Raw genomic sequence first — 25694 nt, 5'->3', positions numbered from 1 at the left:
ATGATGAGGAGGCAGCAGCTCTGTTTGCTGCTGAGTTACTTTCATATGTAGTCCCTTGTGGGGGCCAAAGCACCTTGGATGCTGATCCGCCATGTTGACTTCTGATTAACCCCAGTTCTGGGAAGGCTTCTAAGATTTCCAGTTTATCTGTTGTTCCTTATGTAAGAGCATGTATTTACCATGCATCTTCCCTTAGGTCAAAACAACCTTAATCGTAAATCTTACCATTAGTCAGCTTCACATGGCATCCTTGCCTTTCCCTGCAGGGTAATTTCAATTGTCCTGTGCCTTCCTTCCCTATAGTACATAAGCCTTGAGTCTGGGCGAGTAATGGCACAGGGAGCCTCTGTCTCATCTTGCAACTGACCAGGATATCATGGCTTCTGTTTATATGTCTCTATTGGCCAGGCACAGTGGCTCACACCTGTAATCCCAGCACTTTGGGAGGCTGAGGCAGATGGATCACTTAAGGTCAGGAGTCCGAGACCAACTTGCCCAACATGATGAAACCCCATCTCTACTAAAAAAACAAAAATTAGCTGGGCATGGTGGCGGATACCTGTAGTCCCTGCTACTTGGGAGGCTGTGGCACGAGAATCGTTTGAACCTGGGAGGCAGCGGTTGCAGTGAGCCTAGATCGCACCACTGCACTCCAGCCTGGGTGACTGAGCAAGACTCCGTCTCAAAAAAAAAAAGTTTTAAATCTGATGGGTCTGGCAGGGCAGGAGAGGAGAAGATACACATTCAACCAAACAAGGATTGTAGCAGTACAGAGGAGGGACAGTTAGCACGTCAGGAAAAGCTTCAGAGAGTTCATACGTAGGAAATGAGTCTTCATCTATCAGTCCATGGCTGTCAAAAGATAGTTGGGACAAAGCACTTCAGGTAGAACCCCAATGCTTGTTTCTTCCCCACTGTGTATAACTACATGCAGCCTGAAGCACTTGGCTCCATCGTCTTGAACCTGTGCAGCTGTCTTCCTCTTGCTCCAGGTGACATAAGGGCTCCCTTGGAAGCAGCAGCATTTATTAGTGCTGGTTCCAATCAGAGAACTGACATTAGAACTCGACTGTTGCTCTTGTGGCCAGGGCCAGAAAACAGCTGGAGTGGTTTGAACTCGCTGCAGGAGGATGTACACGTTGAGGCTGTGCATGTGTGCATGCTCGTCTGTGCAGATCTGTGTCTGTGTGTCTATGAGTCTGAGTGTATGTGGGTGTGTGTCCATTTGGATGGGTGGCTAGATGTTTATATGTAGGTGTTGCCACCAAAAACAAAAGTGGGTATTCAGAAAACAAAGTGACAGCTCAAAACCTCAGACAAGCTGAAAGACTGCTCAGAGAAGGGGGAGGTTGAAACAACTTCAACCAAAACAAAATGAAACGGAGAAGGAAGTTGCATCAGAAGAGGAAGAATGCCAATGTCATGCTGAAGAACCACAAATGTCACAAAATAAAAATAAAACGTGTGATTCTTATTTTACCTAGTCAAATACTATTACAATTTTTTCTCCTTTAGAGTGTTAAAAATTACTGAAATTATAATATTTAGTTCAGCGAACATGAAGAGCACAGAAAAACACAAACAAAAAATTCATTCCTATAATTTTTTAATGTTATATACATCATATTTTATTTATTTGGATCAGTGATTGATTTTAACTTTGCTTTCTACCTCCATATAAAAGTTTTTCTCCAGCATCTAAAAAATATTAAAAACACGTTCTGAAATTGACTTATTGAAGAACCTGTAAAAGGTCTTATTATTAGCACAAATTGAGAAATTATAATAAAGATACTCTAATAGCGAAGTGATTAAAGATGTCAGAACAAAAAATTATAGATCCCAGGGATGCTATTAAGTTTTTCAATTTCAGTTCATGTAGAAATGTTAGCTCCTTTGCCACAAAGAAATAAAAGAGTAGTTTTCCTTTTGATTAGATTCTTGTAACCACACACGTGAAAAATTTATAGGATTGGCTTAGGTGAGGGGGTTTTATAAAATGTTAATATAACATTGGAATAAGCTTGGCATCCAGTTCTCAGATAAGTCTTTTGAATCTATTACTTTATAATTATAGTGATATCGATTGGCTTTCCATCACCTTCCTAGAATTATAACGACATCCAATGATTAACTGATTTGCCAATCTCACAAATAGTTAAAAGAATATTGAGTTTTTGGCAGTGAACTAGGGAAGTTTGTGTGCTTTTTGTTAAAATGAAAGACTGTACTTCTCAACTGAATACATTTTTAGTACATACACGAGTTTACCAGCAAAGGTAACTAGAGAGTGAGCTTGGGGTGCCCAGAGTGAAAGAAGCTCGGGAGGTTGAGATTGCAATGAGCTACGATGCCACTGTACTCCAGCCTGGGTGACAGAGGGAGACCCTGTCTCCAAAAAATAAATAAATAAATAAATAAATAAATAAATAAATAAATAAAAATAATTAATAATTAGGAAGAGAAAAGCAGTGATCATGAGGAAAGGGAACCACTGAGTATAATGCTCACTTTATGTGCATACAGGGGGAACTCCACAAATAATTGTGGAAGGAGAGAATGAGTGAAATTAGTGCATAAATAATAAGTACAAAGAAAGCGGCATAAATATTTAATTCAAAATGGAGTTTAGACTGGGCATGGTGGCTCTTGCCAGGAATCTCAGCACTTTGGGAGGCCGAGGAGGGAGAATTGTTTGAGCCCACAAGTTCGAGACCAGCCTGAGCAATATAGCGAGACTCTGTCTTGGCAAACAAACAAACAAACAAAACCAAACCCCAAAACGAAATAATTAGCTGGGCAAGATAGTACGTGCTTGTGGTCCCAGCTACTCGGGAGGCTGAGGTGGGAGATCGCTTGAGCTCAGGAGGTTGAGATTGCAGTGAGCTACGATGCCACTGCACTCCAGCCTGGGTGACAGAGGGAGACCCTGTCTTCCAAAACTAAATAAATAAATAAATAAAAATAAAGTTTCCATTTGGCGTCATGACAGGGTTGTAGCATATTTTCCCCATGACGCTGTCTTGGTGATGTGCAAGTTGTATACTTTTCAGAAGCTGTAATACCCTTAAAGAAAGAAAACATCTACGAAATTAGTTTTGGGAAGAAATGAAAATCTATGCAAAACAAACTTTTTAGATATTTTAAAAATATTTTACAAGTCTAAATTCATTGTTCCTTTAGGAACATAAAAATATGCAAGTATAAAATGGTTTACTCATAAAATTATTAAATGCTTAAAATTATAACTTATTCAAATAATATGAATGTACTAATTGAGACTTTTAAAAATCTTTAAAACTAATTACCAATGGGGCTACAACCTACTGGACTTTAAGACATCAAATATCATTCAGCTTCTGCCAACTGAGAAAAAAAAACAAAAAGAGGAGAAGCCATAAACATCACAGTGAAAACACATACCAGAGTTATGTTTTTTTCTAGATCTTCCATAAGGCATTTATTTTCAGAAAAGGTATAGGAAGAAGCACTTTTTTAATAAAAAAGAAAGCATTTTTCTTTTCTTTTTTTTTTTTTTTTTTTTGAGACAAAGTCTTGCTCTGTCCCCCAGGCTGGAGTGCAAAGGCATGATCTCGGCTCATTGCAACCTCCACTTCCCGGGTTCAAGTGATTCTCCTGCCTCAGCCTCCTGAGTAGCTGGGATTACAGGCACCTGCCACCACGCCCAGCTAATTTTTGTATTTTTAGTAGAGACGGGGGTTTCACCATGTTAACCAGGCTGGTCTTGAACTCCTGACCTCAGGTGATCCGCCCGCCTCAGCCTCCCAAAGTGCTGGGATTGCAGGCATGAGCCACCGCGCCCGGCCTTTATTTTTAAAAAACAGTCTAGGCCGGGTGCGGTGGCTCAAGCCTGTAATCCCAGCACTTTGGGAGGCCGAGACGGGCGGATCACTAGGTCAGGAGATCGAGACCATCCTGGCTAACACGGCAAAACCCCGTCTCTACTAAAAACACAAAAAATTAGCCGGGCGAGGTGGCGGCGCCTGTGGTCCCAGCTACTCGGGAGGCTGAGGCAGGAGAATGGCGGGAACCCGGGAGGCGGAGCTTGCAGTGAGCTGAGATCTGGCCACTGCACTCCAGCCTGGGTAACAGAGCGAGACTCCGTCTCAAAAAAAAAAAAAAAAAAAAAAAAAAAAAACCATCTAAGAGAGGATGGGGAAGAAGAAGAAAATTAACCAAATTCATTAGTTGTAACTTTTTTTTCAAGCATTCACATTTCTGTATAATGTGTGAATGTCCCCAAATTTGCCAGGTTCCCTGCTTCCTAGGCTTCCAGTCTCCAAGGGTTCTTCATCTGCACTAATTTCCTGACTCAGAATTTGCCAAGGGTCTCAAGTACACTCCAGAGGACTCGTGTAAACTGGCTAGGCCAGCTTGTGTTCTGGGAAGCTTGTCTTTTCTGGTGGTGTTCCCAAGAAATAGGAAAGAGAAAAGATGATGTGCGGACTTAGAGATGATGTGTGATACTAAGTTTTGCTTTATATTTTAACTGTCCAGCTCTTTCCTTCAATGAATGGCAAGCCATTCTCAATTCCTGCTCTTCTGTACTGAAGAATTTAGCATCTCTTTCCCTGGAGATCCAAGGAACTTTGCTCTTTGCCCAAAATACCTCTCTCTCCCAAAGCAATTTCCCCTCCTTTGAGAAAGGCTGTCGTGTCAGGCTGCACTGCCCTTGAACCAGACAACTTTCTCTGCTTGTCTTTATCTGTCTAAATAAAGCTAACCTACATTTGCTGTCTAATTCATTCGGATGCTTGCTGATGCTATTTAAAGCATCCCTCAAGGCCCAGTGGAAAACAAGATGCATTATCTCCAGTAGGGAACCTTTAGGTTTGCTCATCATTTAAGGAATTCAAGAATCTAAAGAATCCATTCAGTCTTCCCTGGTTCAGACATGAAGGACACGCGGCTCTCCATATTTTCTTTTTTACTTCAGGCAGTCTTCTTTGACTTGTACGTGGCTGAGATCAGTTGATGCAAAAGGAGGTAGCTAGAAAGTCAATCTCAATCATTCTCTTTCTCTCTCTCTCTCTCTGTGTGTGTGTGTGAGCCTGAAGACAAGAAGACACACATACTCTCTCTCTCTCTCTCTCTGTGTGTGTGTGTGTGTGTGTGTGTGTGTGTGTGTGTGTGTGAGATAGAGAGAGCGCGTCTTCAGGCTTCATGAAATTCAACTTTTCTGAAGATTAATTGCTCAACAGAATGTATGTTTCACTCTGGGCTCTGATGATTGGTTAGTCCACTGTGAATTGCCTCTCAAGAAACAAATGTAAAAGTTCAAAAGCAGCTGTCACCTTCGTGAACAGACTTCTGGTGAGTTTTTGGCTTGTTTCCATCACACTCTCTTCAGCCTCCATACGACGATTTGTTACAGAATCCTGGTACTTCTACATTCCGGAAAGGAAAAGGAAATTCTCCAGGGATAGGAGCAGAATCTCGGGGATGTAAATAGGACTCCACTGTGAACTTATATTTGACTGGGGAAATCTGTTGTATCTTTTTTGAGTTCCGATATTTCTGTTAGCCTGTCGGCTTGCTTAGAGGGAGGGAGAGCTGGTACAATGGGATTGTTTTAACCATTGGTGCCCCGCTGCTACCTTAGGCACATACTTATTAGCAGCATCCATTTGTTCAGCTACAATTCTATGACGTCCATTGCAGTGAGTGAGTCAGAAGCCACAAGCTAACAGGTCTATTCCTTCCCACCGTCACCTAGGAAACCAATGCATCATCCACAGGAAATGCAGGCCCTGATGGGGAGTGTGCCCAGATCGAGTTATAAAGCTGGCAATGAGTTTTTCAAAGGAGGTCAATTAATAATTTGTAGAATCTTAGTCTAGGGTGAGAGATGGATCCACCCTCTTGGGTATGGATTGAGGACTGTCAGGCAGAAATATCAGGAGAAATTAATCAGCTAAAATATAAGTAGTAACTAAAATGTAAGCAGTAAGATGTCTGCATGATAAGAATTTGACCAAAGGTAAGACATATGGAGATATAATTTGATTTCTCTAGCAAATAGCATTTATTTGCCCAATAGCTGAGGGTATTTTTTTGGTATGGTTGTACAGTATGTGAAATGAGATAAGGAAATTGACAACACATAAAACAAAGCTTTCTGCTGAATGAAATGTATGTCCCCTTTCTCATGGTCCCTATCCCCGTTAAAAAAGTGATGGAGGCCAGGCACGGTGGCTCACACCTGTAATCTCAGCAGTTTGGAAGGCCGAAGTGGGCAGATCACTTGAGGTCAGGTGTTTGAGACAGCCTGTCCAACATGGTGAAACTCCGTCTCTACTAAAAATACAAAAATTAGCCGGACATGGAGGTGCACACCTGAAGTCCTAGCCAATAGGGAGGCTGAGGTGGGAGGATCACTTGAATTCAGGAAGTGGAGGTTGCAGTAAGCCAAGATTGCACCACTGCACTCCAGCTTGGGTGACAGAGTGAGATTCCATCTCAAAAAGAAAAAGAAAAAAGAAAAGTGATGGAGAGGGCCGGGTGTGATAGTGCAGTGGCTCATACTTGTAATTCCAGCACTTTGGGGGGCATAGGTAGGAAGATCACTTGAGGCCAGGAGTTTAAGACCAGCTTGGGCAACATAGCAAGTCCCTGTTTCTACATAAAATATTTAAAAATTAGCCGGGCATGGTGGTGCACACCTGTAGTTCTAGCTACTCAGGAGGCCTAGGTGGGAGGATAACTTGAGCCCAGCAGTTCAAGGCTGCAGTGAACTATGATCACACACCATTGCACTCCAGCCTGGGCGACAGACTGAGACTCTGTCTCAAAGAAAAGAAAAGAAAAGGAAGGGAAGGGAAGGGGAGGGGAGGGGAGGGGAGGGGAAGGGAGGGGAGGGGAGGGAAGGGAAGGGAAGGGAAGGGAAGGGAAGGGAAGGGAAGGGAAGGGAAGAGAAGGGAAAAATATGGAGAAAACCACAGTCTGGTTCCCCCCAAGCTCTCACTGATTTTTTGTTTGTTTGCTTATTTTTTGCCTATGCCTGATTTTCTCTTTTCTTAATGACTACAGTTTGGTATAATCCATTGGCCTAGTCACAGTATCCAGATATCTGTGGATACAAGTGTAGTACAGCTGAGAAAAATTACCTATACGGTTTCATGTTGTTTGATGAGTTTAGCATTTCCGGGTTGATTTACATTCCCATACTCCTATGAGTGAGAGATTTTACATCAGAGTACAAAGTGAAGTCTCCCAGAACTTCCTGCTTTAGACCTAAAGCATGTTAGAAAGCAGAAAAAAAATCCGAAAAATCACCTGGTCCAACTACCTCATTTTTCACATGGGAAATGATTCCCAGAAATGTGGAATGACTTGTCTAAGGTCACATAGTAGATATTAGTATGAATGTTAGAGCCAGAGGAAAGGAGATAGAAGAGATAGGAAGTTTGATCACAAGCTCTAAATTAGTCAACAGGTGACATGGTCACCTCAGAGACAATGAAAATATTAGACTGTATAAATCGAAGTATGCAGTCCTGACTAAGTGGGGCAAATGGTTCATCAAGGGCTGGTCAGTGTGTGCCACGTTTATGATGTGATGTTCTGTCCTGAGTACCCATTGAGTAGGAAGCAGTGATAGACCTGGGTGTGCCCACAAACAGGTAAAGATGGAGATGAGAGTTCTGGTAACTACAAGCAAGAAAAAAATAATTGACGAATGTTGACTATTTAGCCTGGAGACCAGGGGATTTGTCATGGAAGGGATGGGAGGGAGTATCATCAAAAATAACTAAAGGGTGGCTGGGTATGGTGGCTCATACTTGTAATTTCAGCACTTTGGGAGGCTGAGGCAGGTGGATCACCTGAGGTCAGGAGTTCGACACCAGCCTGGTCAACATGGCAAAACCCTGTCTCTACTAAAAGTACACAAATTATCTGGGCCTGGTGGCGGGTGCCTATAATTCCAGCTATTTGGGAGGCTGAGGCATGAGAATCACTTGAACCTAGGAGGCGGAGGTTGCAGTGAGCTGAGATCATGCCACTGCACTCCAGCCTGGGCAACAGAGTGAAACCCTGTAGCAAAAAAACTAAAGGTCTATCTTGAAGAAGGCTCAGACTTATCTTGTGTGCCTGCAAAGGGCAGTCCTAAATTGGTACTAGTAAAGGATGACGGATATTAGCGCCGTATAAGTAATGTTCTAATAATTTAAGCTGATTGAAGTATATTAAACTGACTGATATGGTAGTGAATTAATTCTTTGCCTCAGGACGTGTTCATGTCTTCACTCACCCCAAAACATTTATTGAGCTGTTGCATTATGCCAGTCTTGCTAGACACTAAAGACACGATGTTGACTAACACAGCCACTTCCTGCAAAGAGATCGTAACTCAATTGGAGGTCATGAGATCACTTATTTGCAGAGACAGGATGACCAGTCATGTAGAATGCCAAGGAAGAGAAGCAGGCATTGGACAGAAAGAAGTCTGGACTACAGGGACTCTGAGGTTGCTGCCTGTGTTAATTAAGGGAACACTAGCTGCTGTAATAATCAAACCTAAAAAATGTCTCATGGCTCAAGCCTGAAAGGAAATTTATTTCACACTCATCTGACATTCACCATGGATGTGGTAATAGTGGCTGATAGTGGTGGTTCTCTTCCAAGTGGTAATTCAAGGAACTAGGCCACTTCTATCTTGTGATTCTCCCACCTTCACATCTTCAACATGTGGCACTGACAGGCATTGACATCCTGCTAACAGACAGGGAGAGAATATGGAGGATTGTGTGGGGGAGGTTTTTATGGGCTGGACCTTAAAACAGAGAAGTAGTGCACATAAACTCTGCTCACATTCTATCCACTAGATTTCAGTCACATGGCCACATCTAGCTGCAAGGGAGACTTAAAATTTGGTTGAGCTGTTTTCCTAGCAAAAAGAAGAACTGGGTTTTGTCGCATGACTAGCAAATCTTATCCCACACTCTCCAAATCTGAGATTCTGTGATTATGGTGGCAGAACCAAGATAGGAATTTTTAAGGGGTGCTGGGGAGAGTGGCAGGGTGCTCCATTTATTTATTTTTAAAATTTCTTTTGCATACATTGTGGAATGGCTAAATCAAGCTAATTTATGTATTATGTGTTACCTCATATGCTGATCTTTTTCTTTTTTTTTTTTTCGGACAGGGTCTCACTCTGTCACCCAGGCTGGAGTGTACTGATGTGAACATAGCTCATATCTCACTACAGACTCAAACTCCTGGGCTCAAGTGACCCTTCCACCTCAGCCTCCCAGGTAGCTAGGGCTATAGGTACATGGCACACCTAGCTGATTTTTAAATTTTTGGTAGAGACAGGGTCTTGCTATGTTGCCCAGACTGATCTCAAACTCCTGACCTTAAGCTGTCTTCCCACCTCAGTCTCCTAAATTGCTAGGATTACATGTATGAGCTACCACACCCAGCCCTCATTTTTTTATGGTGAGAAAGGAATTTTGAAGTTGTCTTGTTTGATGCCAGAGTCATCCCATCCCATGTTTACATTAAATTTCTTCCCGGGTTGGACATGGTGGCTCATCCCTGTAATTCCAGCACTTTGGGAGGCTGAGATGGGAGGATCACTTAAAGCCAGGAGTTTGAGACCAGCCTGGCTAACGTAGTGAGACCCTATCTCTTAAAAGAAAAAGAAAGCCTTTCTGTTGAAGGTGTCCTATTAATAACATATTGTTAACTTTTAAAAAGCAAGGTAAGGCCAGGCTTGGTGGCTCACACCTATAATCCCAGCACCTTGAGAGGCTGAGGCAGGATGATCACTCAAGACCAGGAGTTCAAGACCAGCCTGGGCAACAGAATGAGACCCATCTCTATAAAAATTTTAAAAATTAGCAGGACATGATGGTGCGTGCTTGTAGTCCCAGCTACTTGGGAGGCTGGGGAGGGAAGATCGCTTGAGCCTAGGAAGTCAAGACTGCAGTGAGCCATGATCATGCCACTGTACTCCAGCCTGGGTGACAGAGCAAGATCCTGTCACAAACAAACAAACAAACAAACAAACAAAACTAATGATGACTACTATAAGTAAAGCTCCCCCCCGGCAGGGACCTGCCACTTCAGAATACTATAAAGTTAAAAGGCTACCAAAAAATTAGGGAGAGGATGACTCTCCTTAATGTATGAGAAGCAGATTGTGAAGCTGCTCTAGATCTAGGTCTACTAGTAATCATGTCTAACAAATCAATAATTAAAAGGCAAATACTCAAATATAAATATTGGCAAAGGATATAAATGAAAAATCATAGAAAGAGATCTCAATAACTATCATGTAAACATTTAAAAATTTTTGTCTCCTCAAAATGAAGAGAGATAAATGAAAAATAATATCTAATATAGACAAAAGTACATGGAAATAGGAACAGTGGTATTTTTCTGATGGAGATATTAGTTGGCAAAACCTTTCCAGAGGTAAATTTGGAAACCATATTAAAACATTAAACTCATTCATACGCTATAACCTGTAACTTCACTCTACTAATTTGTCCTAATAAAATATTCAGATAAACATAACCATTTATGGCAAATAATATTAATATCAGAATTTTTATGAGTCCGGCAAAAGGTGGATTAAATGACACAGTAGGCAAATGGGATACCAAGCTGTCATTAAACAACTAGCTAAGAGCTAAAGGAAAATCTAAATATCTAGTGTTAAGAAAAAAGAGTGATTCAAAAATAGACACAGAAATGTATATACACCTTACAAACCGGTGAGTCCTGAAAGACTGTTGTTAAGACAAACTGGCTAAGAGTGATTTAAGCTTAGAAAAACACCTTGGTCCTTCCAAGATTTAAAACTAGGCAGAGCCCTCTTCTTGCTGATATTCATTCCATGGACCACTTTATTCGTAATAGATCCTTTCATACATACTGAAAATCAGTCAGGGCAGCCCTTGGTGAGCAAGTGTCCTAAAGTACTCCTTAGCAGGCTAGGCTGTGATCCCAGCACTTTGGGAGGCAAAGGAGGCCACTTGAGGCCAAGAGTTTGAGACCAGCCTGGCCAACATGGTGAAACCCTGTCTCTACTAAAAATACAAAAGTTAGCCAGGCGTGGTGGCACACACCTACAGTACCAGCTACTTGGGAGGCTGAGGCATGAGAATTGCTTGAACCTGGGAGGCAGAGATTGCAGTGAGCCAAGATCACACCACTGCACTCCAGCCTGGATGACAGAACGAGACTCTGTCTCAAGTAAAAAAAAATAAATAAATAAAAAGAACACCTTAGCAGCCCGGGGCGGTGGCTCATGCCTGTAATTCCAGCACTTTGGGAGGCCAAGGTGGGAGAATTATTTGAGCCCAGGAATTCAAGACCATCCTAGGCAACATAGTGAGAACTCGTTGCTACAAAAAATTTTTTAAAAGTAGCCAGGTGTGGTGGCCTGCACATATGGTCCCAGCTGCTAAGGAAGCTGATGGCACCACTGCACTCCAGCCTGGGTGAGATCTTGTCTAAATAAAACAAAGCAAAACAAAACAAAACAAAAAACTCCTTAGCACTGTCAGCATGCCTAGCTTTTAAGTACTTGAACACAATTTTAGCTTCCATCTGAATTAATATTTGGATCACAGGCAGTCAAAGTTGATGCTAGTTCTCACATCACATGCTCAACATTGTTTCCATTTCTTTGATTACTTTCCCTTATTTTCTGCTAATTGCTGTTCATTGCATAGACCCCACCAGGATTTTTCACATTTTGAACCTTTTTGTCTTTCTGAATCACCCTGTTGACTAAGGATCCATCTCTTACCCGCTTGCAACACATGATTTTTCTTACCACATTCAATCTGTTAATCTGTTTTATTTTCATCATAATCCTGAACATAGGATTATGCTCAATAGCACATTGAGCATTCTGAATTGTTTTTGCAATTATCAGACACTGAAGTTAATAATGTTGCAAAACACCTAAGATTAAATACAACAAATCTGCTGGCAATGGAAAACCAGCTGGCCAAGTCTAAGACCGTCACGGCCAACTGCTATTGTCATCTCTTGAGGACAGGCAAAGTTGAAACACTTTTACTTTTGGAAGACAGTATTTTCCATCTCCGTGAAAGTTCACAGCTGTCTAGGTATGGTGGCTCACACCTGTAATCCCAGCACTTTGGGAGGCTAAAGCAGGAGGATCACTTGAGGCCAGGAGTTTGAGACCAATTTGGGCACATAGCAACACTCCATCTCTACAAAAAAATTTAAAAATTAGCTGGATATGGTGGTGCATGCCTGTAGTCCCAGCTACTCAGGAGGCTGAGGTGTGAGGATTCCTTGAGCCCAGGAGTTTGAGACTAAAGTGAACTGTGATTGTGCCACTGCCCTCCAGGCTGGGTGACAGAGCAAGACCCTGTCTCTTAAAAAGAAAAAGGAAAGTTCCTTTTTGCTGGAGGCCCGAGTGATTGCTGCTGAAGTGGGCAAGTTCGTGAAACCTGGGAAGGTGGTGCTTGTCCTGGCTGGATGCTACTCCGGATGCAGATCCATCATCGTGAAGAACATTGATGATGGTACCTCAGATCGCCCCTATAGCCATGCTTTGGTGGCTGGAATCGACTGCTATCCCCGCAAGCTAACAGCTGCCATGGGCAAGAAGAAGATGGCCAAGAGGTCAAAGATCAAGTCTTTTGTGAAAGTTTATAACCACAGTCACCTAATGCCCACAAGGTACTCTGTGGATATCCCCTTGGACAGAACTGTCATCAATAAAGATGTCTTCAGAGGCCCTGCTCTTAAACACAAGACCCAACAAGAGGCCAAGGTCGAGTTTGAAGAGAGATACAAGACAGGCAAGAACAAGTGGTTCTCCCAGAAGCTGCGGTTTTAGATGCTTCGTTTTGGTCATTAAAAATTAAAAAGAAAAAAAAAAAGAGGAAAGTTCACAGATGGCCAAACTTTTGCACAGCCATGGTACCATCCTAGTGAAGTACATTTGAGACAATAGTCATCAAATTACATATAAATACGTAATCAACCAAAATTATTTTTAGGTAGTTCAGTTGGTTTACGTTGTCTGAATTGGCAGAAGCCAGGGGTTTGATTTCTGTGTCGGTTATTTAGCACACGAAGAAAAATTGTGCCACTCAAATAGTCTATACCTATGTCTAGCTGTCTCACAAACACCTGCTTTTTAGGGGACCTAGATACAGTTTCGGGGGACAGTCGTGTCATTTCCACAGTCCATATAGAACAATGCCGTTACCGACCTTTGTAAAAGCGTGTGAGCCTGGACTCTGCAAACTCAAAACCTCGAGTAGCCATTAGCAGGAAAGAAGACACCTTAGTCATATATTTAATTTGTTTTAAAAGTATGTCAGGCCCTGTGATGTAGCTTATGCCTGTAATCCCAGCACTTTGGGAGGCCGAGGTGGACGGATCACCTGAAGTCAGGAGTTCAAGACCAGCCTGGCCAACATGGCGAAACCCTGTCTCTACTAAAAATATAAAAAATTAGCTAGGCGTGGTGGCACACTCCTGTAGTCCCAGCTACTCAGGAGGCTGAGGCAGGAGAATCGCTTGAACCTGGGAGGCGGAGGTTGAAGTGAGCTGAGATTGTGCCACTGCACTCCAGCCTGGGCAACAGAGCAAAACTCTGTCTCAAAAAAACAAACAAAAAATATGGTTGGATCACAAGATTCTCCAAATGTAAAATACTAAAGAAAGTCAAAAGAGGCTCATTCTTCTAATTGAGATTTTAAAAATCGAGTGGTACCCAAGTTCCCTCTACTCCCCGGGGACCTGATGACCATTAATGCCTATTGAGTTAGTTTTTGGGGATTTGCCAAAGAACAGGTGGGTGTCACTAGAGAATGCTGCACATTTCTCAAAGTAGAGAAGGCTACAGAGTCACAACTCAGCTTCTGGCTTCAAATGCAATTTTCTTCCTCTGTTTTCATGACCCGCTCCTCCCTCCAACGCCAGAGCTGCAGGCAGTTCTCTAAATAACACTATGTCCCTGGCCTCCTAGCTCCCATTTGAACATTTCAGCAGGGCTCCTCTGAAGTCGGCCCCCCACCACCTCCCCTCTCACAGGCTTCTTGTTCGTCTGAGTCAGCCCGTGACTCACCTCACTCATTAGCGGAACTCAGAATGCCTCTCCATCCTCTGGATCCCTTTTGTCTCCCTGCTTATAACTGGTTTCCTGGCAGCCTAAGGTCTATGGACAGCTTTGAGGCTAGAAGGTGGGTCGCTACTAAGATGGTCTGCTCAGTAAAGAGGCTGGCAGACAGCAAGTAGAGTTACAATGATGATAATGATGATGATGATGATGATGATGATGATGATGATGATGCAGCATGCAGTTGCCTCAAAAGGACTTTGGCAGCCAGATTTGGCCTGTCTGCCCGTGTTGGCTCATAGGATAGCAGCACAGGGGTCCTTGATTCTTGGCCCCTTCTTTTCTCTTTCTAGTCTTTTCTTTCCCTCTTCACCCACCCCTCCTCTGCACACATGCCCGAATGTACAAGGTGAATGCTTCTGGGCCCTGCTCTCTGTGGAAAGGCAGGGAAAAGGGCGACATCCCTACAGGGGGGCACCCTTTCCTCCAGCCTTTGTAGCTCTGTTCTCATTTCTACTCATTTGATTTTACATCCCAACGCTTTCTGTTTTGTGAGAGGTAGACTAGAAGGGATGAATGAGAAAAGGCTTTACGCCTTGTTGGTGCCTCCTGGGCATATAAAAAAGCCCAGTGACATGATGCTAATAAGAAACTCTAAATTCACGGTCAAAAATATCAGAACCAAAGCACTGTTATTAATTCATTAATCTTACTTAAAGGCTTTTGTAAAATGGTGATACAGTCAAGTGCTGCATGACGACATTTCAGTCAGCGACAGACTGCGTGTACAGTGGTGATCCCATAAGATTATTATACTGTCTTTTCTTTTTCTTTTTTGTTGAGACAGAGTCTCACTCTGTTGCCCACGCTGAGAGCAGTGGCATGATCTCAGCTCACTGCAACTTCTGTCTCCTAGGTTCAAGCAATTCTCCTACCTCAGCCTCCTGAGTAGCTAGGATTACAGGTGCCCACCACCATGCCCAGCTAATTTTTGCATTTTTAATAGAGATGGGATTTCACCACATTAGCCAGGCTGGTCTTGAACTCCTGCCCTCAGGAGTTCACCCTAAGGTGATCCCCCCGCCTCGGCCTCCCAAAGTACTGGGATTACAGGTGTGAGCCACTGTGCCCAGCCCTGTACTGTCGTTTTACGGTACCTTTTCTATGTTTAGATATGCTTCGATACACAAATACTACTGTGTTACAGTTGCCTACAATATTCAGTACAGGAACATGCCATACAGGTTTGTAGCCTAGGAGAAATAGGCTCTGCCATGTAGTCTAGGTGTGCAGTGGGCTTATCCCATCTAGGTTTGTGTAAGTGCACTCTGTGATGTTCGCACAACGATGAAGTCCCCTAACAATGCATTTCTCAGAATGCATCCCTGTCATTAAACAACGCATGACTGTAGTTTACTCAGCTTAATGACAATTTTCATTAAGTTTCATGATTTCTTTTGAAAGGGACCCCAGAGACCATCCTGTCCACCCTTTTGTTCAATGGGCAGATGCATGATTGCTGTGCACCTGTGATGGTCAAAGCCCAAGCCAGGTGCCCTAGGACCGGACTTCTGAAGCCCCTGAGATGCAGATCTGGTTCTGGAGGCCTGGGAAGGGGGCCCAAGATACTGCATTTCTATAATCTCCTTGGGGATGTCCATGCCACCAGCCCACAGACCACACTTTGAGTAGCAACCTTGTAGGCACTCTGCAGAAAGCTAGATGAGGCTTGACTTGTCACCGGAGAACATCCGGGGCCATAGGCTCCATGAGGCTGCCCTCTACACCCTGCCTCGTCAGCTGCTGCTGTTTGCTTGCGAGGCCCGGGGAATGCCGACCAATTCTTCCAAGCGCGCTTGACTTTCTTATGTCTTCACCCCCAGCCAGGGGTGTTAAAATGAGAAGATTCGGGTTTGGGATTAAGACAAGAAAAAGGGCCCATAAAACTTCACCCTGAACTATGAGGTCTAGTCTGGGCCATCTTACAAGAGAGCTCTAAACCCACATTTTAGGCAGATTCTGTTTAACAATAAAGTATTTCTTTGATTGCTACAGAGATCTCCTTTTATGATTTGTTTGTTCATGTCCTTTGCTGATTTTTCTATTGGAGTCTTGGCCTTTTAATTATTGAGCTGTAACAGCTCTTTATTACAATATTAAGCAAAATCCCCCTTCCTCCAATAAAGTGATTTTAGTCTTTGTTTTTTTTTTTGTTTTGTTTTGTTTTTTGTTGTTGTTGTTGTTGTTGTTTTTGACTAATTTTTTGTAGAGACGGGGTTTTGCCATGTTGCCCAGGCTGGACTCCTGGCCTCAACTGATCTACCCGCCTCAGCCTCCCAAAGTGCTGGGATTACAGGTGTGAGCCACTGTGCTTGACTGTTTTTAGACTTTTAACTTTATCTATTACATTTAGATCTTAGATTCTAGGGCTATCTTGCTAATCTGAGCAAGTCGCTTTGCTTCTTGTGATGTGGTTTCTTTCTGTACCTGCAAATGGAGAGGGTAAAGATGACTTATCTCAGGGCACTGTTGAGAGTGGAAAGAAAGTGTGTGTGTGGTAGTGCTGTACAGATGTAGGGCATAGTTAGCTTGTTTTCAGAGCCTGTATTAATCTGATCAGTTTTTTAAACCTAATATGGGACACGGCAAACTGGTGTTGACAACTACAAGTTTTGTTTTGTTCTGTTTTTAGTTTGTTTTGATTAAACAAACACTATTGAGCACTTCCAAGTACTCTGAGTTGTAACTTCTCATTGTGTTAAGATACATGAAGCAGAGTTGGAAGCTGCCTACTGAGAGCTTTCCTTTTTCTTTTTTTCTTTTTTCTTTTTTCTTTTTTTTTTTTTTTTGAGATGGAGTCTTGCACTGTCGCCCTGGCTGGAGTACAATGGCGCCATCTCAGCTCACTACAACCTCCACTTTCCAGGTTGAAGCGATTCTCCTGCCTCAGGCTCTTGAGTAGCTGGGATTACAGGCGCGTGTACCATCACGCCTGGCTAATTTTTGTATTTTTAGTAGAGATGGGGTTTCACCATGTTGGTCAGGTTGGTCTCGAACTCCTGACTTCGTGATCTGCCCACCTTGGCCTTCCAAAGTGCTGGGATTACAGGTGTGAGCCACTGCGCCCAGCTTACTGAGAGCTTTATATGTGTGAAGGTGCTCGTGATTCTGTTTCCCTTTGCCTCCTAAAATACAATTACACCTTCTAAGTTGTCGACAGATGCCATCTTCCACCACTCCTAAATGTCCAATCAAAACTGCCCCAGTACAAGGCAAATGACTGGGTTGTTCCTTGGTTTCCACATTTGCTGTCTCATCTCTGTTAGAACCTTACAGCTGTTAAAATTATTTATTTCTATAGTAGAAGTTATTAGACTAGTAGTATTCCCATTTGAACTGACAGGTTTTTGTCTTAGCTTTAAGAAATGGATTTGTACATTTCCCCCATTTATAATGTTTAATGCCTTTAACTTCTCTCTGCTACTGCCTTTTTTGTTTTGTTTTGTTTGTGTGTGTGTGTGAGAGACAGGGTCTCACTCTGTCACCCAGGCTGGAGTGCAGTGGCACCATCATGGCTCACTGTGGCCTTGAATTCTCGGGTTCAAGCAATCCTCCCATCTCAGCTTCCCAAGAAGCTGAGACTACTGGCATGTGCCACCACGCTCAGCTAATTACTTTTATTTATTTATTTATTTTTGTTTTATTTTGTAGAGATGAAGCTTCCCTATTTTGTCCAGGCTAGTCTCAGACTCCTGGGCTCAAGTGATCTGCCTGCCTCGGCCTCCCACAGTGCTGGGATTACAGATGTGAGGGGAAAAAACAAGAATATAAGCAGCTACTAATAGTAAAATAGAAATGTTGAAGACATTTTTGTCTTCAGCAAATGTGTTGTTGCCTTTGCAAATAAGTGTTTTGCCTCTTATTGGTGTTTGTTTTTAATAGAGTCAAAAGAAAGAGTCTCTATTGGCAAAAATGTAACTCTCAGCCAGGTAGAGATGGTTACCCCTCTATCTCTGCTGGCACCCGGGTTGTTCTTTCCACAAACGAATCTGCCTCATGGGTTCTTATACTGAGCATAGATGCAACAACAAAAAAGTCAATATTATTGACTCTCATCCATTTGCCACGCACTGTGCTAAGTGCTTTCACATACATTTTCTCATTTAATGGATCTTTTGCTTACTTACTGCAAAGGGGGTAGAAGTGAGATTGTGCCTTTGTGTTGCTCCGTCCTCTACCTAGAGTCCTCTTTCCTCCCTGTCTGTGTAAACCTTATACTGGTAGCAAGGGAAATCAATCTGAAGCAAAATCCATTTTTTTCTCTCCATTTTTTTTCCAAAATCCATTTTTTTCTTTTTTCTCATCTCATCCAGGTTCACAGTGAAAAGTTGGTTGGTTTCTCATTTCTGGAGAAGAGTTGTGTTGGTGATTTCGGAAAAAGTGTATAGAAGAGGGATGAAGGCTGAAGGCTGTTTTAATATCACAGTTTGTACCCACGTGGGTGGGTACCTGCCTCTGCTGAGAGGTCTCTCTTGTCCTGGCTTCTTTCCCAGATAATTTATTGCATTCTCTGGGAACAAGAATCCATATACATTCAAGTCTTCCTTTGATTGACTTACTTATCTACGAACACTGGTCACTTACCACTTTCCTCACCTTCTCCCACCCCAAGAAACCCTCTCCTGGAGAAACATAACTGGTCTTATCCATTCCTGAGATTACCTGCCATTTTCTCCTCTTACAATGATTCCAAATCTTGGACTCCACTAAGGAAAACATAGCCCGAGTGAAGTTACGCAACCAGTGAGAAAGGAATCTTCCCTGGGCAGTGAGATGAGGGCTGACTCACTATCTCAGCTCTTAGGAATGGCTCTCCAGCTGCTGATAGAGCCCACATGGGTTCAGACATGAGGTCATTAAGGATCTCCCCGGTGACTAACAAAATTGAGGCAGCCAGGGATAGCCAGAGCTGAGCTGGGGCAACTGACCCATTTGTAGAAGTGCCCCCCAGGATGGAGGCCAGCAGTCTAAGTTGCAATGCCTTGGCAGTGTCGCACTCACAGCTGGTGCAATCTGGAGGATGATTGGCACCCAACAAAAGAAGTCTCTGGTAAAGGATGTACTTATAATCACTGTGTGGAGACATGTTTATTCCAGAGGCTCATTCTTCATTCTTTCACTTATACAACAGACATTTGACCTTGCTAGGCACTGAGCTGGAGGCTGGTATATTCCTTGTTCTCAAGGAATTGACAGTTTAGCAGAGAAGCAGAAAGGGGACATGCACCAGAAGCATTAGGAGAATTCAGACGAGCACTTACCCCAAATTGGAGAGTCAGGAGCACTCCCCCGAGAATGCATGGAAGGCTTACACAGAAAGGGAGGAGAAAAGGCCCTCCAGATAGAGTGGCAGCAGTGCCCAGCCACAGAGACTAGAGAGAACACGTAGCTCCTTGGGGATGCAAAGGGGGTTGTTGTGGCTGAGGTCAGAATATGCAGGGGAAGGGGCAGGAGATGCTGCTGGAGAGGGGAGCATGGCTCAGATTATAAGTGTCCGCTTACCTGTCATGCTGGCAGGTCAGAATTCAATCTGGAGGGGTCAGGAACCACTAACTGACTTTCTGTCGGGGAAGGACAGGGGCAGGTCTGCCTTTTGAGGACGTTTTCTCAGTGGTTTAATGCGAAGATTGGATGCAAAGAAAGCAAGCATGAACTACGAGGACCACTTTGTAGAATCAGGCAGTAATTGAAGAAGGAAATAATGTGGGCCCAGCCTGTAGCAGAGACCACAGGGAAGCAGAAAAAGAAGACTGTGAGAGATATAAAGGAGCTGCCTCCACTGAGCGTGGCGGTCAGTCACAGGTGGGGCCTGAAGAGCTCAGAGGGGCTTCGGCTTTGGTGGGTGGGGGAGATGATGGGAGGAGAGGGCTTGCTGGAAGGAGATGGTGAGTGCAGGCTAAAGTAGGAACCCAGGGAAGAGACCCTTCCATCAGCCTGAATATTAGTGGAGGCAGATCAAGGCAACTCAGTGGAGCTGAGGACTCCCCGGGTGTCCCCCAAGGGAGGCTTGGTGACAATCCCAGATCCCACTAGCTAGAGAGGAAGGGGCTCCTAACACACGGGCTGGCTTGTTAAGACTGAATCTTGCAGGACCGAGGCTGCAGATGAGAGGTCTCTAGTGCCTGCAGCCAAGCAGGACCTGACAAGCTGTTTCCATGGAGATGTGGTGTACGCAGAGGGAGTGAGTAGGAGAGCTGATCCATTCCAGAGCCTTGGGTCACAAGGCTGTGGCGGGCTAACAGATAAACAGGAAAAAGACATAGTCAATCAGAAAAGGATATTCAAAACGATTTGCAGTTAATTGGGGGTTGTATCGTCATAATTCTAGATTAAGTCTAACAATTGAGAAGGATTGGGGTAAGCCACTTAATGATCCTGCTAGTTATTTTAGGTACCACTTAACGAGGGCACAGGGAAGTAGATGCCAACTCAGGCTAACTCCAAATGTACATACACCATCGTAAGTCCTTCTATGTCCCTGGACTCCAAGTTGTTGCATATCACTCCCAAGTGTGAGTAAAGAAACAGGTTTCTGGAGAAACAGGTATAGATATGGGAAGCTATTTTTTTTTTTTTTTTTTTTTTTTTTTTTTACGTTTGCCATGCTAATAGCAGTAATACACTGAAACCCTGCAGAGCTCTTCAGAAAATTCACATGCTGGTGAAACCTCAGATCAGATGTTGTTATTAAGCAATTTGAAACTGTTCTGGACAGCCAGCCAGCCTCATTGGGGCCCCAAATGTGTATGTGTGTGTGTGTGTGTGTACCATTTTGACCCTCTTAAAGTGTATAATTCAGTGGCATCAAGTATATTCACAATCTTGTGTAACCACCATCACCATTATCTCTTTCCAAAACTTTACCATCTTCCAAAACAAAAACTCTATAATCATTAAGCAATAAATCCCCTTTGAGCACCAAAGATATTAAACAACCTTATTGTGCTGCAGCAACACTGTGTGCCGGACAGGGTGATGTTTTGGTTGCTGCACATAAGAAAACTGGGTTGGCTTAGGTCAGTTGGTCTCAATTCACACCTAGGGGTTTTTGGCCAAAGTCCTCGTCTTATACATGAGCTTATTAGACCTAGTCTTTGGGAAGTGACTGACTTTAACCATTGTAATGACTGTTGGGACGTGTTGACCTCTATCTCCAAGGTATTCAAATGGCTGATGGCAGTGCTTATTAAGGTCAGTAAAAATGAAGTCAGGGCCATAGGCCCTCATAAAGATCCTGCTGGAGGCAAACTTTGCTCCAAAGTTAGTTGGGCATAATTGTAAAGTGAATTGTCTAGGAAGCAACTTTTTTTTTTTTTTTTTTGAGACAAGGTCTTGCTCTCTTGCTCAGATTGGAGTACAATGGTGTGAACAAGGCTCACTGCAGCCTTGTCCTCCTGGGCTCAAGCCATCTTCCCACCTTAGCCTCCCAAGTAGCTGGGACTACAAGCATGTGCCACCATGCCCAAGAAATTTTTGTATTTTTTGTGGAGAAGTTTGTAGAGATGTTTTGCCATGTTGCCCACGTTGGTCTTGAACTCCTGGGCTCAAGCAATCCACCCATCTCAGCCTCTCAAAGTGCTGGGACTACAGGCATGAGTCACCACTCCCAGCCCCAACTTCATTTTAGGCAACCAAAAACAACAGTGCCTCAGGAAGATGAGTCATAATTCTGGTTTAAAATGGTAGACCATGACCAGAAGATCAGAACCTGAAACCCTGAATGTCCTATTCCCCTTTCTTTCACAGATTATATATAGGCCAAGGCTCAGTCTGGAGTTCACAAACTCAAAGCGGCAATAGCCCCCAAGCCCAGACAGATACCTCACAGATGCATGGTGTCCACCACGAAGAACGGCAGGGGGAAAGCAATGGACTTGATTTAATGAAAATGGCTCCACCATAAACACAATGTAAACCACATGCCTTATTTAGGGGATCATAGTGAAACCACTTTTTTCTTTTCTTTTTTTTTTTTTTTGAGACGGTCTTGCTCCGTCACCCAGGCTGGAGTGCAATGGCACAATCTTGGCTCACTGCAACCTCTGCTTCCTGGGTTCAAGTGATTCTTCTGCCTCAGCCTCCCGAGTAGCTAGGACTAGAGGCGCCTGCCACCACGCCTGGCTAATTTTTTGTATTTTTAGTAGAGACAGGGTTCCACCATGTTAGCCAGGATTGTCTCCATCTCCTGATCTCATGATCCATCCACCTGGCCTCCCAAAGTACTGGGATTATAGCCACCAAACCCAGGCAAGATGAATATTTTAATACAATATACTGTTCCTGGGAACTGGGGCTCAGAAGAGGTTGACTGGTTTAGTTAGCATCACCAAGAAAACCAGAGAAAGAGCTAAGTATCAAGTTTTGTCTCCTGATTCCTGGTCATGTGTTTTATTTTGATTAGTGTCTGTGGTGCTCTGTTCTTAGCATGCACAAGGGGGATGGTTCTTAGAACCTCTTACAAAGATTTTATCTGGACAGAGGGTAATCTATTAACACCTTTATCTCCAAATTCACCTTTAATTTAGTGTTCATATTACACTGATTTTTCAACAGAACCCAAACCTTGGATAGGAGCTCAGACAAATGTTAGCAGTCAAGAAAAAGTTTAGTGTTATCAAGATCCTGTTAGGAGATGATTTCCAGGATGGTAGTATGAGGAGCTCTACAGACCCAGTCCCAATGAAACAACCATAACTGGTGAAAATTATTTTTAAGACAACCATTTGATGTCTCTGGAAGTTGTCCTAAGGGCATACAACAAATGAAGAAATATTTATTCAGGAAAATCTACTAAATCCGATAAGAACAGTTAGGACTCCGTGGCCTCTGAACCAAAAACTGTTCCCTCCCTCCCCGCTCAACCCCAACTAGGTCAGCGTGATGGAAGCTCCAATCTGAGGGGGTGTTGGAAGAACAGAGCTCCCTCTCCTCCAAGATACCAGTCAAGGACTACATTATCTCCCTGTGGAGGGGCAGGCCACCAGCATTTCTCATCCTCCCAGCTCCATGCTGCAGATGCTAAGTTCCAGGCAAGTGCAGCCAAGAGGTGGGTGATTCCATTCCTCCAACGAGCCCCTACCTATAGGGCAGAAGCTCTCCCCCAGATACAGTAGGTTGGTAAATTGTCCTCACCCCAGCTTTTTTTCAGGGCAGAGGTTCCACAAGGGAGATACAAGTCCAGAAGACCAGAGACCACTGCCCCCACCCGGTACCCTGCTTATGAAACAGAATTATCACTCCAAGAGAAGTGGGTCACTGTCCCTGCCACAGTTCCAGAGCAGAGTCTCAGAGATTCTGTCCAAGAGAAGAGGCAGGTGATGAGAACAGAGAGGCCTGAAGCTCTTCCAAAAGGGACTGGCTTTATTTAGAACAAAGCATGAAGAAGTTCAAGCTACAGAGAGTTCTTGTAAACAATGGAGAATTTAATGAAAAGCAAGTAAGAAGAAGCTGGTAGCTCAATGTGTGCAACAAGCTAAACTGTAGGCTGGTTTACCAGGGAGAACCAGGGAAAGAGACAGCTAAGAAGAGCCATCCTGAGGTCAGAACAAACCTCAAGGACTGACCTCAAAAACTACCCCAGCAAAGATGCTTAAATTTAATTGGAACATAATGTGGAACTATTTATACTCTAGGGCATTGTTGAAAACAATAGAATGACCAGCAACTAGAGGAACCTAACACCTAGGGCTTATGCCAACACAGGCAGAGAACTTAACAGAGAGAGAGAGAGCAGGGAAAGAGACAATCAAAGAGAGCTTTGCTAAAATGATTGCCATCCCAAGGGGGCTGTGCATATGACCAACCCTGTACCTTTTGAGGAGTGACATTGGAGATTTCACACTGCAGGAAAATAGACTTCACTAAAATAAACTAGCCAAGTCACTAAAGAAATAAACAACAACAATAAGTCCTGGGTTGGAAGTATCAGTATTCAGGGTTGCTATATTATATAAAGTATCCAGTTTTCAACAATGACAAAAATATGAGACATTCACAGAAACAGGAAATGTGATGTGATTCATACAGGAGGGGGAAAAGTAATCAACAGACTACTTGAGGGCTCATATATCAGACTTAGCAGACAATGAATTTAAAGCAGTTATTATATGTTCAAAGAATTAAAGGAAACCATGCTTAAAGAAGTAAAGGAAGGGATGATGACAATGCCTCATTAGATAGAGATAATCAATAAACAAATACATATATATTTTTAAAAAGAGCCTAATGGAAATTCTGGAATTAAAAAGTGCAAAACTAAAAAGAAAAATTAATTAGAGGGGCCCAATAGTAGATTTGAACTGGCATACGAAAGAATCAGCAAATTTGAAGATAGAGATTATTTAATCTTAAGAAAAGAGAAAAAAGAATGAAGAAATATGAACAGTGCCTCAGAGGAATGTGAAATACCATTAAACACATCAACATCTGCATAATGGGGTTACCAGAAGAAGAGGAGGAGAGAGAGGAGCAGAAAAAATTTTTGAAGAAACAATGGCTGAATTTTTTTTTTCCTTTTTTTTTTTTAGAAAGAAGTTCTCACTCTGTTGCCCAGGCTGGAGTGCAGTGGCACAATCATGGCTCACTGCAGCCTTAACCTCGTGGGCTCAAGAGATCCTCCTTGCTCAGCCTCCAGAGCAGCTGGGAGCACAGGCATGTGCCATCATACCTGGTTAATTTAAAAAATTTTATTATTTATTTATTTATTTATTTTTGTAGAGACAGGGTTTATGTTTCCTAGGACAATTTTTTAAAAAATTATTTTAGAGACAGGGTCTCACTATGTTTCCCAAGTGGTCTCAAATTCCTGTCCTCAAGCGACCCTCCTGCCTCAGCCTCCCAAAGTGCTGGGATTATAGGTGTGAAACACTGTGCCCAAACAGCTTCTAAAATTTGATGAAATCCATTATCTTCACATCCAAGAAGTTTGACTAACTCCAAGTACAATAAACACAAAGAGAACCATACCCAGACACATCAGAGTAAAAATGTTGAAAGAGACAGATAAAGAGAAAATCTTAAAAGCAGCAAGGAAAAAAACACAAAAACACACACAAAAAAACTCATAATGTATAAGGAAATTCAAGTAAGATTAACATCTGACTTTTCCCCAGGAATAATGGATGCCAGAAGGCGGTGGGATGGAATATTCAAAATGCTGAAAGGAAAATTTTTAAAGCCTGTCAACTAGTTGTTGTCTATCTACCTATCTGTCTGTCTGTCTATTTATTTGATGGAGTCTCGCTCTGTTGCCTAGGCTGGAGTGCAGTGACGTGATCTCAGCTCACTGCAACCTCTGCCTCCCAGGTTCAAATAATTCTCCTGCCTCAGTCTCCTGAGCATCTGGGATTTTACAGGTGTGCACCACCACACCCAGCTAATTTTTGTATTTTTAGTAGAGACGGGGTTTCACCGTGTTGGCCAGGCTGGTCTTGAACTCCTGACCTCAGGTGATCCACCCACCTCAGCCTCCCAAAGTGCTGGGATTACAGGTGTGAGCCACAGTGCCCGACCTATTTATTTATTTGTTTGCTTATTTATTTATTTATTTATTTAT

General features: G+C 43.1%; 1 protein-coding gene across 2 annotated transcripts in view; it reads left to right on the top strand.

Moving 5' to 3' along the window:
* The window catches only part of LOC105471375 (muskelin 1), a 380915-nt gene that overhangs the window by 121119 nt on the left and 234102 nt on the right, over window positions 1-25694 (top strand). The window lies entirely within an intron of this gene.

This window comes from Macaca nemestrina, chromosome 4 (assembly GCF_043159975.1).
Source record: "Macaca nemestrina isolate mMacNem1 chromosome 4, mMacNem.hap1, whole genome shotgun sequence".
NCBI classification, from domain to species: Eukaryota; Metazoa; Chordata; class Mammalia; order Primates; family Cercopithecidae; genus Macaca; species Macaca nemestrina.
Note: the sequence above shows the minus strand (reverse complement) of the source record. Positions and strands in the feature narration are given on the sequence as shown.